The sequence below is a fragment of the Triticum aestivum genome, chromosome 3D, assembly GCF_018294505.1.
Source record: "Triticum aestivum cultivar Chinese Spring chromosome 3D, IWGSC CS RefSeq v2.1, whole genome shotgun sequence".
NCBI classification, from domain to species: domain Eukaryota; kingdom Viridiplantae; phylum Streptophyta; class Magnoliopsida; order Poales; family Poaceae; genus Triticum; species Triticum aestivum.
In genome coordinates, this window is record NC_057802.1 from 402,141,343 (window position 1) to 402,155,772 (window position 14,430).

Genomic DNA, 14,430 nt, shown 5'->3' on the forward strand with positions numbered 1-14,430 from the left:
CATGTATGTGCCTGTTGAAACTGTCAATTCATAGTACAGTTTGCTTTATACTAATCACTTTTTTGTATTTGTGCAAACAGGGGTGCTCAGCTTGATTTCAATGGGAACTGCACAAAATGTTCATGAATACATCGAATCATTCATTTCCACCACAAGAAAGGAGGTGCCGATAAGTTCAAGGCGTTGCAACATATAAGGGCGAAATCATACAAGCTACGCGCGAATTTGGTTGATTTTGGTGGAACTGCACAAAAAGAACAGCTGGTTTATTTAGCACGAGGTGCCATGTCAATGTCCGAACTGATGGCAAACCCTGCCCATTCCACAATCGTAGGCATTTGATATTTTGGAATGGGACAACCTTGTCAAATTTTGCTCATTGATTTTAGCAAGACATGCGTTTGATATTTTCGAATGGGACGCCCTTTGCTGTCAGCAGCGTCGATCAATTTTTTCTTTATTCTTTAGTTGTGAAGTAAATATTGCCTCTGACATGTGAGTCGCTGAGATGCATAATCATCGATTGTTTTGAATGTTCTCTATGAATTGCCAGGCCTGTGTGTTTGATTGCAATGTACAGAAACGCTAAAAAGCTGCTCAAACTCTTTGTACTCCTTCTGTTCCTTTTTACTTCGCACATTGTGAAAGTGCATACTTTTTTGTATAAGATTGGTCAAAGTAGAGATACTTTGACTGCAGACAAAACTTGTATGCAGACTAGAAAGGACCGGAGGGAGTACATGTGAAACTGCTGCAAACGAGGTGATCACCCTGGGAATAATGCTAGTACGTATTGTTTTGCATGTTCATCCAATGCCAGTGATACAGGAATTCGAACTAATCGAAATAAATTCATTCATACACGGTCGGATTTCATATAAACATGCCGGATTTCATTACATTTCATACATTCTTCAACTAAAAAGGGGTGCGCTGGAGGTATAATTAATTAACCGAAGCTACCCACCTGTGTCCCGCTGAGCCGAACAGAAGCTTCAGTGACTTAACTGCAGGTGCAGTTGCGTAACTGACATGTGGCCTGTTGGGCCCACGTGTCAGTCAGCCAACTGCACCAGCAGTTAAGTAGAAGCAGCGTTCTTCTCCAGCGCAGCTCTCCGACTCCACGTCGCCGCCAAGAAGCTAACCGGCCGTCAATGGTCAACCCGCCTAGCTTGGCTTCAACCGGAGGGTAGCAGCGGTGGCCTTACTTGGACCCGAGCGGCGGCGACCTACCGTGTTCTACTCTTCCTCGTTTTCTGTGTGGCGCGGCCTCGTTGGCAGCGGGGCGGGGCCTCGGCGGAGCCGGCGATGTCCTCTGTCTCGTTGCCGGCGGGCGGCGCCTCAGCGGAGCGGTGGAAATCCTCCCCCACGTTGCCGGCAGGGTGGGGCCTCGGCTGAGCCGGCGATGTCCTCTGCCTCGTTGTTGGCGGGGCGGGGCCTCGGCGGAGCCGGCGGTGTCCTCTGCCTCGTTGTTGGCGCCGCGGGGCCTCGGCGGAGCAGGGCCTCGTCGACGCCAGCGGAGCGGGGACTCGTCGGAGCCGGCATTGTCCTCTGCCTCGTCCTCGGTCTCGCCAAACAGCGCCTCGCCCGCTTCATCGCCCTCTTTGCTAGCCTCTTTGTAGGCGGCCGCAGCCTCCGCCACCCGCATGCGGTACCGCCAGCGCTCGAGGCGGCCCTTGCGGGCGGAGCGGTACGAGTCGAGCAGCGCCTCCTGCTCCGCCCGCTCCGCGGCGATCTGCTCCTCCGCCTGCAGGTGCTCCTGGAGGAGATGGTGGTTGTAGGCGGCGTCGGCCTGCGCCTCCCGGAACTGCTCCTCACGCATCTGCCTCACCCTGTCCATATATTGGGCACGGGCCTCGCCGATGGTCATGGTGCAATGCACCGGCGAGGATGGCGCGGAGGAGGGGGTTGGCGCCGGATCGTCGACTACCATGTTCTCCATTGGGACGTCGTCGTCCTCCGGCTGCCTGCCGGCCAGCCGGTCGGCAGCAATGGCTGCCATCTCCTTGTGGTCCGTCGTCCGCCCGTCCCGAAGAGCGCTGGAGCGCGAGGAAGCCATGGTGGGCAGTAGTGGTGTGGACAGGAGAAAGGGAACGGATGCGGATGACTGCGGCTATGGCCGGCGCAGCAGTTTATATAGCAATGGTGGGCGGGCGGAGGGACGGACGTGTGGCGCCGGAGTAGCCGCCTCGGCAACCGCGTATCATTAATGTGGGCGGCAGATGGACGGACGGACGGCACTTGTGTCGTTTGAAGGCGGAGCAATCGCCTGCACCGGGAAGCGGGGCGGGCGGCGCTGACTGTTTCGCGCGGAAAGCGCGCGCGGGCGAGGAGATGACTTTACTTGGAGAGGATGACAATGGGGACCCACCAGGTCCATAGCCTCACGTACGCAAGTGCCTCCTTATTATATATATATATAACTATAATTTATTTTGCTTCCTCCTGGTTTCCTGACATCACGGTCCCACACCATTGTCAACCTATGTAGTAGTCAATAAACGAGAGAATTGCACAAGAAGCGGCCGACAGCTGGGACCAAGCAGCTCGAGCAGTATTTGTGTTTTTGAGGTGTGAGCACTGCAGAGTTTTTCGATGTTTAGCCCAGATATTAATTTTTCTCCTCTGAACAACAACGAAAACATCGCTGCAGGTATTAACTGGGCGGGCTGTGGCCCGTCTAGCCCAGGCCAGATATCCAGCCCAGATATAAATTTTTGTCAAGCTGAAAATGGCTAGCCCAGCTATACTTTTTTTAGGAATACCCAGGCAAGGTCAAGTTGTTATTCTCCGCCCCGCTGGGCTGCAAATCTTTCCTAGGAGGGATGCATTAGGCTTAACAAGAAAATGGGCTTTAAGAAATAATAAATGGGATGTAATTATAAAAACTGGGCAGTAACTATAAAAAATGCACCAAACACGTGATTACTTTATAAAATATTATTTTTGGATATTGAAAATTTTAATTTCATTAATTGTTGCGAGCGCAATGTTTCGTTGGATTTTTACGTAATATAAATTTATATTGAAATTGTATTTAATCTGACTAGAAATTTCGGGATAAAAATATTTCGGATCCCATCAAAATGTGGGAAATTTTATTGAATTCTGTTTTGAACGGTTGGTTGAAATGGGCTGTACTTTTAACAAACTGTAAATGGGCTGTAGTAAATTCCATTAGAATTCAAAAATGGGCTACACATTCTTACAAATCTCAAATGGGCTATAAGTTCTCTGCCACACACTTCTGGCCTTACTAAGTTGACGCGTCCCCTAAAAAAACAGAGTTGACGCGTATGCAAGGCTTTGTCAACTTATAGTCAACACACGGTTCTAGCAGCAGTGGCCGTTGGATGTCCATCCAACGGATGCCGTGCTTCTTCTTCAATCTCGGATATTCTAGCTTCACCCGCCCAAAAAATGATTCCTCCCCCTGACATCTGGGGCGCACCGTTTCGGAAGCTGACCTGTGGGCCTACTAAGTTGACGTACCAAGGGCTTTGTCAACTTAGTCAATATAAACGATTCTAGCTGCAGTGACCGTACGATGTCCATCCAACGGTCGTCGTGCTTCTTCAACCTCTGGTCTTCTTGCTCCAGCCGCCCAAAGCAGCGCCGGTCGTGCCGCCTGCTCCTGCCTCCCGTGGCCGGCTGTGCTGCCGCGGAGGCCTCACCGCCCCCTACTACTCCCACCGCTGGCCAGGCCATCCCTCCACTCACCCACACCCCCTGTTATTCTGCGGCGACGGCAGCGCAGCCGAACCAGTGAACCCTCGTACTCCTCTCCGCGTGTGCATCCACTGCCGCGTCTTCCCCGGCTCCGCGTCGTCCCCTTCCTAGGCCTCGCCGTCGTCCACCGCCCTGGTGCTCTCGGCGCGGCGTGGTCAACGTGGTCAAGGAACGACTTCCATCGGACGTGGACTGTACGTGGAGAGGCTGACAGCTGGGTCCACGGCAGCCGCAAGGAAGTGCCTCCTTATTACGCGGAAAATAATTATTCCTCCACCTGACAGCGGGGACCCACCGGACGGGCCACCAGTATTTTGCGAAAAAAATCGTTTCCCCCTGACTGCTGGGACCCACCGGACGGGCCACCGTATTTCGCGAAAAAAACGTTCCCCCCGCTGTCAGCTCGGACCCACCGGAAGTGCCTCCTTATTACGCACAAAAAAATGAATACTCCCCCGGCTAGCTGGGACCCACCTTGGTGGGAGGCTGACTTGTGGGCCTACTAAGTTGACGGGGACGAAGGGCTTTGTCAACTTAGTCAATATGAACGATTCTAGCTCCAGTGACCGTACGATGTCCATCCAACGGCCGTAGTGCTTCTTCAACCTCTGGTCTTCTTGCTCCAGCCGCCCAAAGCAGCGCCGGTCGTGCCGCATGCTCCTGCCTCCCGTGGCCGGCTGTGCTGCCGCAGAGGCCTCACCGCCCCCTACTATTCCCACCGCTGGCCAGGCCCTGCGGCGACGGCAGCCTCACACCGCAGCCGAACCAGTGAACCCTCGTACTCCTCTCCGCGCGGGCTTCCACTGCCGCGTCTTCCCCGGCTCCGCGTCGTCCCCTTCCTAGGCCTCGCCGTCGTCCACCGCCGTGGTGCTCTCCGCGCGGCGTGGTCAACGTGGTCAAGGAACGACTTCCATCGGAAGAGTACTGTACGTGGAGAGGCTGACAGCTGGGTCCACGGCCACAGCCCAGTTTTTTTGTGATTTGCCAAGTAAGTCGCTTTGTCAGGCCTGTTGGGCTGCAAATCTTTCAAGACGAGGAGAGCTTTCATTCGGCTGGCCGAGAAAATGGCCCATCAGTAATGAGAAATGGGTTGTACATTTTTAAAACACATCAAACCGGCAATTAGTTTCAAATATCTTTTTTTTCATTTCAAGATTTTAAATTACATTAATTTTTATGCGTGGAGAATTTGTTGGATTTTATATTGATATACATTTATTTTTAAAATCAGTTTGAATGTGAGTCGAAATTTCGGGATTAAAAACAGTTCGGACCGCACCGAAATATGCAAAATTTCGTATAATTTTTTAACCGTGGCCACAATATGGGCTGTAATGCTAACAAAAAGAATATGGGCTCCAAAAAAACCTCAAGAATTAGCAAATGGGCTGTAAATTATTAGAAATAATGGCAGATGGGCTGTATGCTGTTTTCCACAGATTTGAGGCTTTCCTAAAAAAAGGTTGACGCACAAGCACTGACTGTTGGATGTCCATCCAACGGCCGTCGTGCTTCTTCAATCTCTGCTCTTCCTGCTCCAGCCGCTCAAACAAGCGCCGGCGGGACTGCCTGCTCCCTCCTCCCCGCGGCCGGCTGTGCTGCCGCGCAGGCCTCACCGCCCCACCGTACTCCCATCGCTGGCCTAGCCATCCCTCTACTCACCCACACCTGCTGTTATTCTCCGGCGACGGCAGACGAACCAGTAAACCCTCGTACAGTCGTACTCCCCTCCGCGTGGGAAACAACTGCCGAGTCTTCCCTGCCTCCGTGTCGTCCCCTTCCTAGGCCTCGCCGTCGTCCACCGCCGTGGTGCTCTCGGCGCGGCGTGGTCAATGTGGTCAACGACCGACTTCCATCGGAAGAGTACTGTGCGTGGAGACGCTGACAGCTGGGTCCACGGCCGCAGCAAGGAAGTGCCTCCTTATTACGCGCAAAATAATTATTCCTCCACCTGACAGCGGGGACCCACCGGACGGGCCACCGTATTTCGCGAAAAAAACGTTTCCCCCTGACTGCTGGGACCCACCAGCTACACCTTCGCACGCAAGGAAGTGCGTCCGGGCAAAAAAACAAAACGATTCGCCCCCCTGACTGCTGGGACCCACCAGCTACATCTTCGCACGCAAGGAAGTGCCTGACAGTCGGGACCCACCTGGTCGAAGCGTACGTAGCGTTGTCATTCTGGTCGCGAACGTGTACGTACATATATACTGGTGGATGTAGAGGCGCGCACGTGTCGTAGTAGAGGCGCGCACGTAGCATGTACACGTACGTACAGCGGCCAGGGTGCAAGAAAGAAAATACGGCCACGTATGTGTACATACGGGCGGGGTCTCGAACGCCTACTCGCGCATACGTACGGCGAGGGCTCGTTGACATGGCTGGGTCGGAACGGAGAAACAGCGTCGTCGTCGTGTTCATGGGGAGGCAACGGAATGCGTCGTGTTCATGGGGAGGCAACGGAATGCGTCGTGTTCATCGGGAGGCAACGGAACGCGTGGGAGCCAACCGGCTGGGTCGGAACGGAATGCGTGGTCGTGTTCATCGGGAGGGCTTGGACGGAACAGGCGATGGAAACGAGGCCTGGCGTACCGCAGAACGGAGGAAACGGACCTCCTACGTTCGGAACGGGGTCCTGTTGATCGGGAGGGGTCTGGCGTACCGCAAAACGGAGGAAACGGACCTCCTACGGTCGAAACGGGGGTCCTGTTGATCGGGAAGGGTGTGGCGTACCGCAAAACGGACGAAACGGACCTCCTACGGTCGAAACGGGGGTCCTGTTGATCGGGAGGGGTGTGGCGTACCGCAAAACGGACGAAACGGACCTCCTACGGTCGAAACGGGGGTCCTGTTCATCGGGAGGGGTGTGGCGTACCGCAAAACGGGACTCCACGGGATACTGTTCATCTCCACCGTCGACCTCCTCCAGCCTCCACGGGCTACCGTCGACCTCCTCCAGCCTCCACGGGCTCCTGTTCATCCAGCCTCCACCGCGCGCTACTCCACCGGCTACTGTTCAACCACCCCTCCACGGGCACCCCTCCACCGTCTACTGTTCATCCAGCCCTCCACACCACGGGGTCCTGTTCAACCACCCCTCCACGCACGGCCGTCCACCAGCCTCCACCCGCTCCCGTCTACTGTTCATCCAGCCTCCACACCCACGGGGTCCTGTTCATCCAGAGGCAACGCACCGCTCACTGTTCATCACCCCCCCCCCCCCCGCAACGCTCACTGTTCATCCCAGAGGCAGCATCGATCGCTTCAGTTAAGCAGCAGTAGCGAAGGAATCGCTCGATCGGGTTCAGTTAACAGCCATCGATCGATCGCTCGGGTTCAGTACGCGTAGCCTCAGTGCAATCGCTCGGGTTCAGTTAGAGGCCCAACGCCTCGCTCGGGTTCAGTTAGAGCCAACGCCTCGCACACACGCGCGTACGTGTACGAGAGAAACAGCATCGCTCGGCCCCCGACCTCCACCGTAACCGGGAACTCCCCGAAATTTTCTCGCCCTCGCTTCTACCACGGTTTTTTCCGTCATGGACGCCCAAAGAATGTCATGCAGCTGCGTCTCCGGCCCGCCCAGGACGAAAAGCCCATTTTCTGTCATGATTTTTTGTCATAGAAGTAGGAGCCCACCACATCTATGATGATACCGGGTTTTGTCACAATTATCGTCATAGAAGTGTCATATGTATGACAGGAAAAAAATTCCTTTGGCCCAAAATGTCACGGATGTGTCTTTTTTTTGTAGTGTCCGGCGGCTGATAGGGCGCCGGGACTAGCATCTTCGCCAGGAGCGGAATGACTGGTTCTTCGGGCAGCGGAGCCGAACAGTGAATTCGCTCCGCCTTCTCCGTCCATTCCTGAAATGATAAATTAGCAAAATTCAGTTACCCTCCTTGGACAAACAGGTAGAGGGTACGCCTTGAGATGTGAAGGACTTACCGCGCTGGCGGGGTGGGCAAGATCGTGCCCACGATCCGAGTCTATGGCCGGCGGCTTCTCATCGCCCTTGAAGAGCAGCTTCCAGGCATCTTTGTGAGTGGTGCCGAAGAGCCTCACCAAGGTCTGGTGCTTCTCTGAATCGAGTTCCCATAGAGGGGAGGTTCGGCTTTGGCAGGGGAGGATCTGGCGAACTAGCATAACCTGGATCACGTCGACAAGCTTGATGTTCTTGTTCACCATGCTTTGGATGCCCGTTTGTAGTGCCATCAGCTCATCCGACGAAGACCAATTTGGGCCCTTCTCCATCCAGGAGGTCAGCCGCATTGGAGCCCCGGACTTAAATTCGGGGGCGGTGGCCCAAGTGGCACCGCGTGGCTCTGTGATATAAAACCACAACTTCTACCACTCCTTGACAGTCTCCACGAACGTGCCTTGGTGCCATGTGACGTTGGGCATCTTGCTCGCCATGGCTCCCCCGCACTCCGCGTGTTGGCCATCCACCACCTTCGGCTTCACGTTGAAGATTTTGAGCCACAGTCTGAAGTGGGGTTGGATGCGGAGGAAAGCCTCACACACGACAATGAATGCCGAGATGTTGAGGAAGGAGTTCATGGCTAGATCATGGAAATCTAGCCCGTAATAGAACATCAGCCCGCGGACGAAAGGGTGGAGTGGAAACCCTAGCCCGCAGACGAAATGAGGGAGGAACACCACCCTCTCGTTGGGTTTTGGTGTGGGGACGACTTGTCCCTCGGCCGGGAGCCGATGGGTGATCTCTTTCGCCAGATACCCGGCCTCCCGAAGCTCGGCGATGTCCTTCTCCTTGACGGAGGAGGCCATCCAGTTGCCCTGACCTCCGGATCCGGACATGGTTGGGTGTTTGCTCGGAGTGGAAAAGACAAGAACTGAGGAATCCTTATCCCCTTATAAAGGCAGTAAATATTGAACGCCTCCCCACTCGCCTCAAAACTCACCTATTCCCAAGGCTGTGTAAACGGCACGGTTGGATTACCCATGTCCGTATTGATGAGAATCGCGCAATAAGGGGACACGATCTCTGCTTTGACAAGACATGCCAATGGAAACCGCATCTCGAAACGTGGAACAGCAGACGAAAACAGTTCGAAATAGTGACCGGGCAGGTGTGATGTCATCTTGCGAAAAGTTGTCAGCGGATGGGACTCATGAAATATTATACTCTCTACGGTTGTGTGTGTGGTACTTGTGTTGCAGATCCGGACACGTCCGTCCGAAGACTATCTTGGACGAAAAGGGGAACCCGCCTTGCAATGCCGAAGACAATCTGCGCACCGGATACCTCGTCATTGAAGCCTGGTTCAGGGGCTACTGAGGGAGTCCTGGACTAAGGGGTCCTCGGGCGTCCGGCCTGTTGGACATGGGCCGGACTTATGGGCTGTGAAGATACAAGATCGAAGACTTTCTCCCGTGTCCGGATAGAACTCTCCTTGGCGTGGAAGGCAAGCTTGGCGACCAAACATGAAGATTCCTCTCTCTGTAACCGACTTTGTACAACCCTAGTCCCCTCCGGTGTCTATATAAACCGGAGGGCTTAGTCCGGATAGATATACTCATTACCATAGTCATACAGGCTAGACTTCTAGGGTTTTAGCCATTACGATCTCGTGGTAGATCAACTCTTGTAATACTCATATTCATCAAGATCAATCAAGAAGGAAGTAGGGTATAACCTCCATAGAGTGGGCCCGAACCTAGGTAAACATTGTGTCCCCCGTCTCCTGTTACCATCGACCTTAGACGCACAGTTCGGGACCCCCTACCCGAGATCTGCCGGTTTAGACACCGACAACAGGCTCGCCGGCGGCAATGGGACTCCAGGGGGTGAAGCGCAACCGGAAGCGCGGGGAGTGCAGGCTCGTGGCTGCAACGCGCGCTCGGGACTCGCGGGAACGGAAGCGGATGAGGAAGTCTCCGGGGTGGTGGCGGTGGACGGAGAACTCGTCCTGCGGAAGGTCAAAACGCGCCCGGAGAGCCTCGAAAATCTCGTCGGGGGAGATGCCCCTGCGGTTACCGGCGGGCTCAGCTAGAAGAGCTAGGGACTAGAGCTCGTCCTCGGCGGTCTCCATCGCTGCAGACCATGGAAGGTACCAAACCGCGCCGGCCGGGCGGAGCGAAGGGTGTCCGGAGAGAGGGGAGGCGGCCGCTGCAGAGGAGCTGGAGCCCGACGGGGGGGGCAGGGATGGCGACGCCGATGCGGGAACCAGCGCACCACGGGAGGAGGAGGCCCGGGAGGTCCCGGCCGACAGCATGGGCGAGGAGGGCGCGGACGCGGCCCCGAAGGACGCGGGGCCGTTCGGTCTGGCAACACTCACTCGGAGGACCCGGGAGAACGGGGGCACAGGCGCTTTGGCGGCGGGGAGCCAGACGACCGGTGGGGGAGCGGGGTGGTCCAGAACCGAGCGACATGGCCAAAGAAACGGCAACGCCTGCAGCAGAGCGGCGGCACTCGGACCTGGGGTGCCATGGACGAGCCAAGCAGCGCGGGCACTCGTCGATGCACCGAGGAGATGCCTCATGGTCGCGGCGACGACGCCGAGGGCGGGGCGAAGAGCGGCGGTCAGAGCGGCGCACCTGGCGGCTGCGGACAACAGTCCACGTGCCACCTTCCTCATCAGGGGCCGGCTCCTCCACCGGAGGGACGCGGTGGATCTCGGAGCGGGGGCCAGGGCGAGGGGTGGCGGGCGGCCGGGAGGCGAGCACCAGGGCGTAAGATGTTCATATAGGATCTCTTGATAGTATCAAGTACTCCCTTCATTCACAAATATAAGATGTTCTAACTTTTCTATGGTCAGATGTATATAAACACGCTTTAGTTTGTGTTTTTACTCATTTCAGTCCATATGTAGTCCATATTAAAACATTTTTTATTTATTTATTTTTTGAAAAGGAGGATGTATCTCCGGCCTCTGCATTTGGGCGATGCATGCAGCCATTTTATTAATTATTCATAAAGCTCTTACAAGATAATACATCAATAAGCCTGAAGCCACCATCTTGGCAACACATGTCGCTATTCATATCCTGTGATGAAAGGGTGCCGAATGTCCGAGCCTAATACCAAACAGACATCGCACCGACACCTAACATCTAATGTTGGATGCCCCATCCAAGCCACAATACCTGGACCGGGTTACACACCGGTCCGGCGCACTTTCAGCGGGCACCACATGCGCACGCTATAAGGGTCGTCACCTCCTTCATCCATCAATCCATCCTCAGATCAGGTAATGACGCATTGACCTTGCGAGGCCTCTCTGCCATCGACGCCACCACGATGCCAGACAGTGTCGTCCTCCTGCACGAGTCCATAGCCACCCATCGGACGCCAAGTGTAACGCCCACGATGCGGCTATATCTCCCACGTGTCGAGGCATGACTTAGAGGCACAACCGCATTGTAGGTATTGTCGCAAGAAGGGTCATCTTCACACAATCCCATGTAATGAACAAGAATGGGATAACGAGAGTTGGCTTACAATCGCCACTTCACACAATACATAAATTAATTCATACATCATCCAAAATCCACACATAGACCGACTACGGTGAAATCCAAATGAAAATAAGATAACCCCAAATGCTAGATCCCCGATCGTCCCAACTGGGCTCCACTACTGATCATCAGGAAAAGAAACATAGTAACGACCACGTTCCTCGTCGAACTCCCACTTGAGCTCAGTTGCGTCACCTGCACTATCATCGTCGGCACCTGCAACTGTTTTGGCAGAATCTGTGAGTCACGAGGACTCAGCAATCTCACACCCGCGAGATCAAGACTATTTAAGCTTATAGGAAAGGGGTGGTGTAATGAGGTGGAGTTGCAGCAGGCACTAAGCATATATGGTGGCTAACATACGCAAATGAGAGCGAGAAGAGAAGCAACGCAACGGTCGCGAAGCTAGAAATGATCAAGAAGTGATCCTGAAACTACTTACGTTCATCCATAACTCAAACCGTGTTCACTTCCCGGACTCCGCCGAGAAGAGACCGTCATGGCTACACACACGGTTGATGTATTTTAGTTAAGTCAAGTGACAAGTTCTCTACAACCGGACATTAACAAATTCCCATCTGCCTCGTAACCGCGGGCACGGCTTTCGAAAGATAATACCCTGCAGGGGTGTCCCAACTTAGCCCATCATAAGCTCTCACGGTCAACGAAGGATAAACCTTCTCCCGGGAAGACCCGATCAGTCTCGGAATCCCGGTTTACAAGACATTTCGACAATGGTAAAACAAGACCAGCAAAGCCGCCCGATGCGCCGACAAATCCCGATAGGAGCTGCACATATCTCGTTCTCAGGGCACACCGGATAAGTCAAGCTACGAGTAAAATCAGGCCTCGAGTTTCCCTGAGGTGGCCCCGCAGGCTGCTCGGTTCGGACCAACACTCGAAGGAGCACTGGCCCGGGGGGGTTAAATAAAGATGACCCTCGGGCTCGCGAAAACCCAAGGGAAAAGGCTTAGGTGGAAAATGGTAAAACCAAGGTTGGGCCTTGCTGGAGGAGTTTTACTCAAGGCGAACTGTCAAGGGGGTCCCATAAATCACCCAACCGCATAAGGAACGCAAACTCAAGGAACATAATACCGGTATGACGGAAACTAGGGCGGCAAGAGCGGAACAAAACACCAGGCATAAGGCCGAGCCTTCCACCCTTTACCAAATATATAGATGCATTAAATAAATAAGAGATATTGTGATATTCCAAAATATCCATGTTCCAACATGGAACCAACTTCAACTTCACCTGCAACTAGCAACGCTATAAGAAGGGCTGAGCAAAAGCGGTAACTTAGCCAAACAACGGTTTGCTAGGAAAGGATGGTTAGAGGCTTGACATGGCAATATGGGAGGCATGATATAGCAAGTGGTAGGTAGCGCAGCATGGCAATAGAACGAAGAACTAGCAAAGCAAAGATAGAAGTGATTTCGAGGGTATGGTCATCTTGCCTGCAAGGTTCTCAGAGTTGTCGAAAGGTTGATCCTCGTAAGCGTACTCAACAGGTTCCTCGTACACGAACTCGTCTCCCGGATCTACCCACAACAAGAACACAAGCAATGGAACCACAATCAATCACGGGAAATGCACAAGCAACATGATTCAAAACATGCATGACATGCGAGATATGATATGCGATGTGTATGCGTGCTCCGGAATAAAAATGATGAAAAAGGCAGTAACTTGGCAAACCAAGTATGCCACTGGAAAGATGAGATGATTTCGGTTGAAATCGATATGAAGATCACCGGAAACGGACGCACGGTTTGCAAATGGCAAGCAAAACAAAAATGACACGATTCTGCGATTAACAGCATGATAGCACTTAGAATACATCAAGTAACTATGCTACAGCACTCCAACATAGCAATAAGCATATGACAGTAATCTACAGGAGATTCTTGACAAAAGGTGAACACTGAGATATGGCTAGATCATACCATAACAGGTTCAAACAAGCATGGCAAAAGTGCAAAAGATATCAGGTTCACAGACTTGGTAAAAATACTGGACATGGCAGAAACAGCATCAGGTAGCAATGTTCAGAGTAAGAAAAACACATGCTTCAGGAACTTAACATAGCAAAGCAAGGCATGGCATGAATCTACTAAATGCATAGAACAGAAGTCCCTTACTGACCATGAGCCAAAAAGGATCACAAGATATTATGGCACTCATGTAAACATAGCAAGTTTCGTTAACAGGTTTCAGACTTGGCAGAAAACAGAGCATGGCAGTAAACAGAATTATGAAGGCATCTTGGTGAGCTTGATTCACTCATCACAAAGCAATGCATGACAAAACAAGCATACCTACAGCAAGATGGCATGTTTATGAAGCTATCCATGGCAAGATCAAATTCATAGCATGTATGGATCAACTACAACGACCTTGGCAAAATTGAATATCATGTTAACATTCTGCCAAAAACATTTTATAGCAAAAGTAGATCAAGAGTAAGACATGCTAGTACACTCCATAATTGCAAATAGGGGCATGGATGGATAGATCATAACCATATGTTCAAAACATCCTTAGTGAAGTATCTCAAAATAAGCATGGATCTCACTGTAGCATCAAGTTTACATGGCATAAAAATATCAGCAGGTAAAGACTTAGCAAAATTCTAAGTCCCTGAAAACAGAAACATCACGAAGCCTAGTTTGCATGCTTGTGCTAGTCACCACATAGATCACAAAAATACGTGGCATACACCTCTGTAAAGATGCCATGGCATAGATCAAAACACCTGTAGAGCTCATGCCCATAAGATGCACACATCAAATGCAACAAAAATAACAAATCACCAAGTTCTGATAGGTAACAGCAGTAAACATCATATAGCACTCTTGCACCAGAGATTTGGGCATCAAGATGGACTCAAACGAGCATGGAACAATGGAACTAAATGAAGATCATCTCGAGGCGAACATTTCGATATATGACACGCACGAAACGGAGCTATGTGCACGGAGTTATGATGCAGAGAACATGGCAACATAATGCAATACATTTCGGGACTTAGAGAAATCAAGGGGAGGAGAAGAAGTCAACCTCTCGTTCCAGATCGAGATCTGGCCGGCTTGAAGCTCGCCGGAGAAGGAGGGGAAGAGGGAGACGACGGCGACCGGCGCGGGGCTCGGGGAAGGCGGCCGAGCACGGGGTCGGGGAGGAGGAGCACGGGGCCGCGGGGGCCGGCGACGTCCTCGGCGACGGGG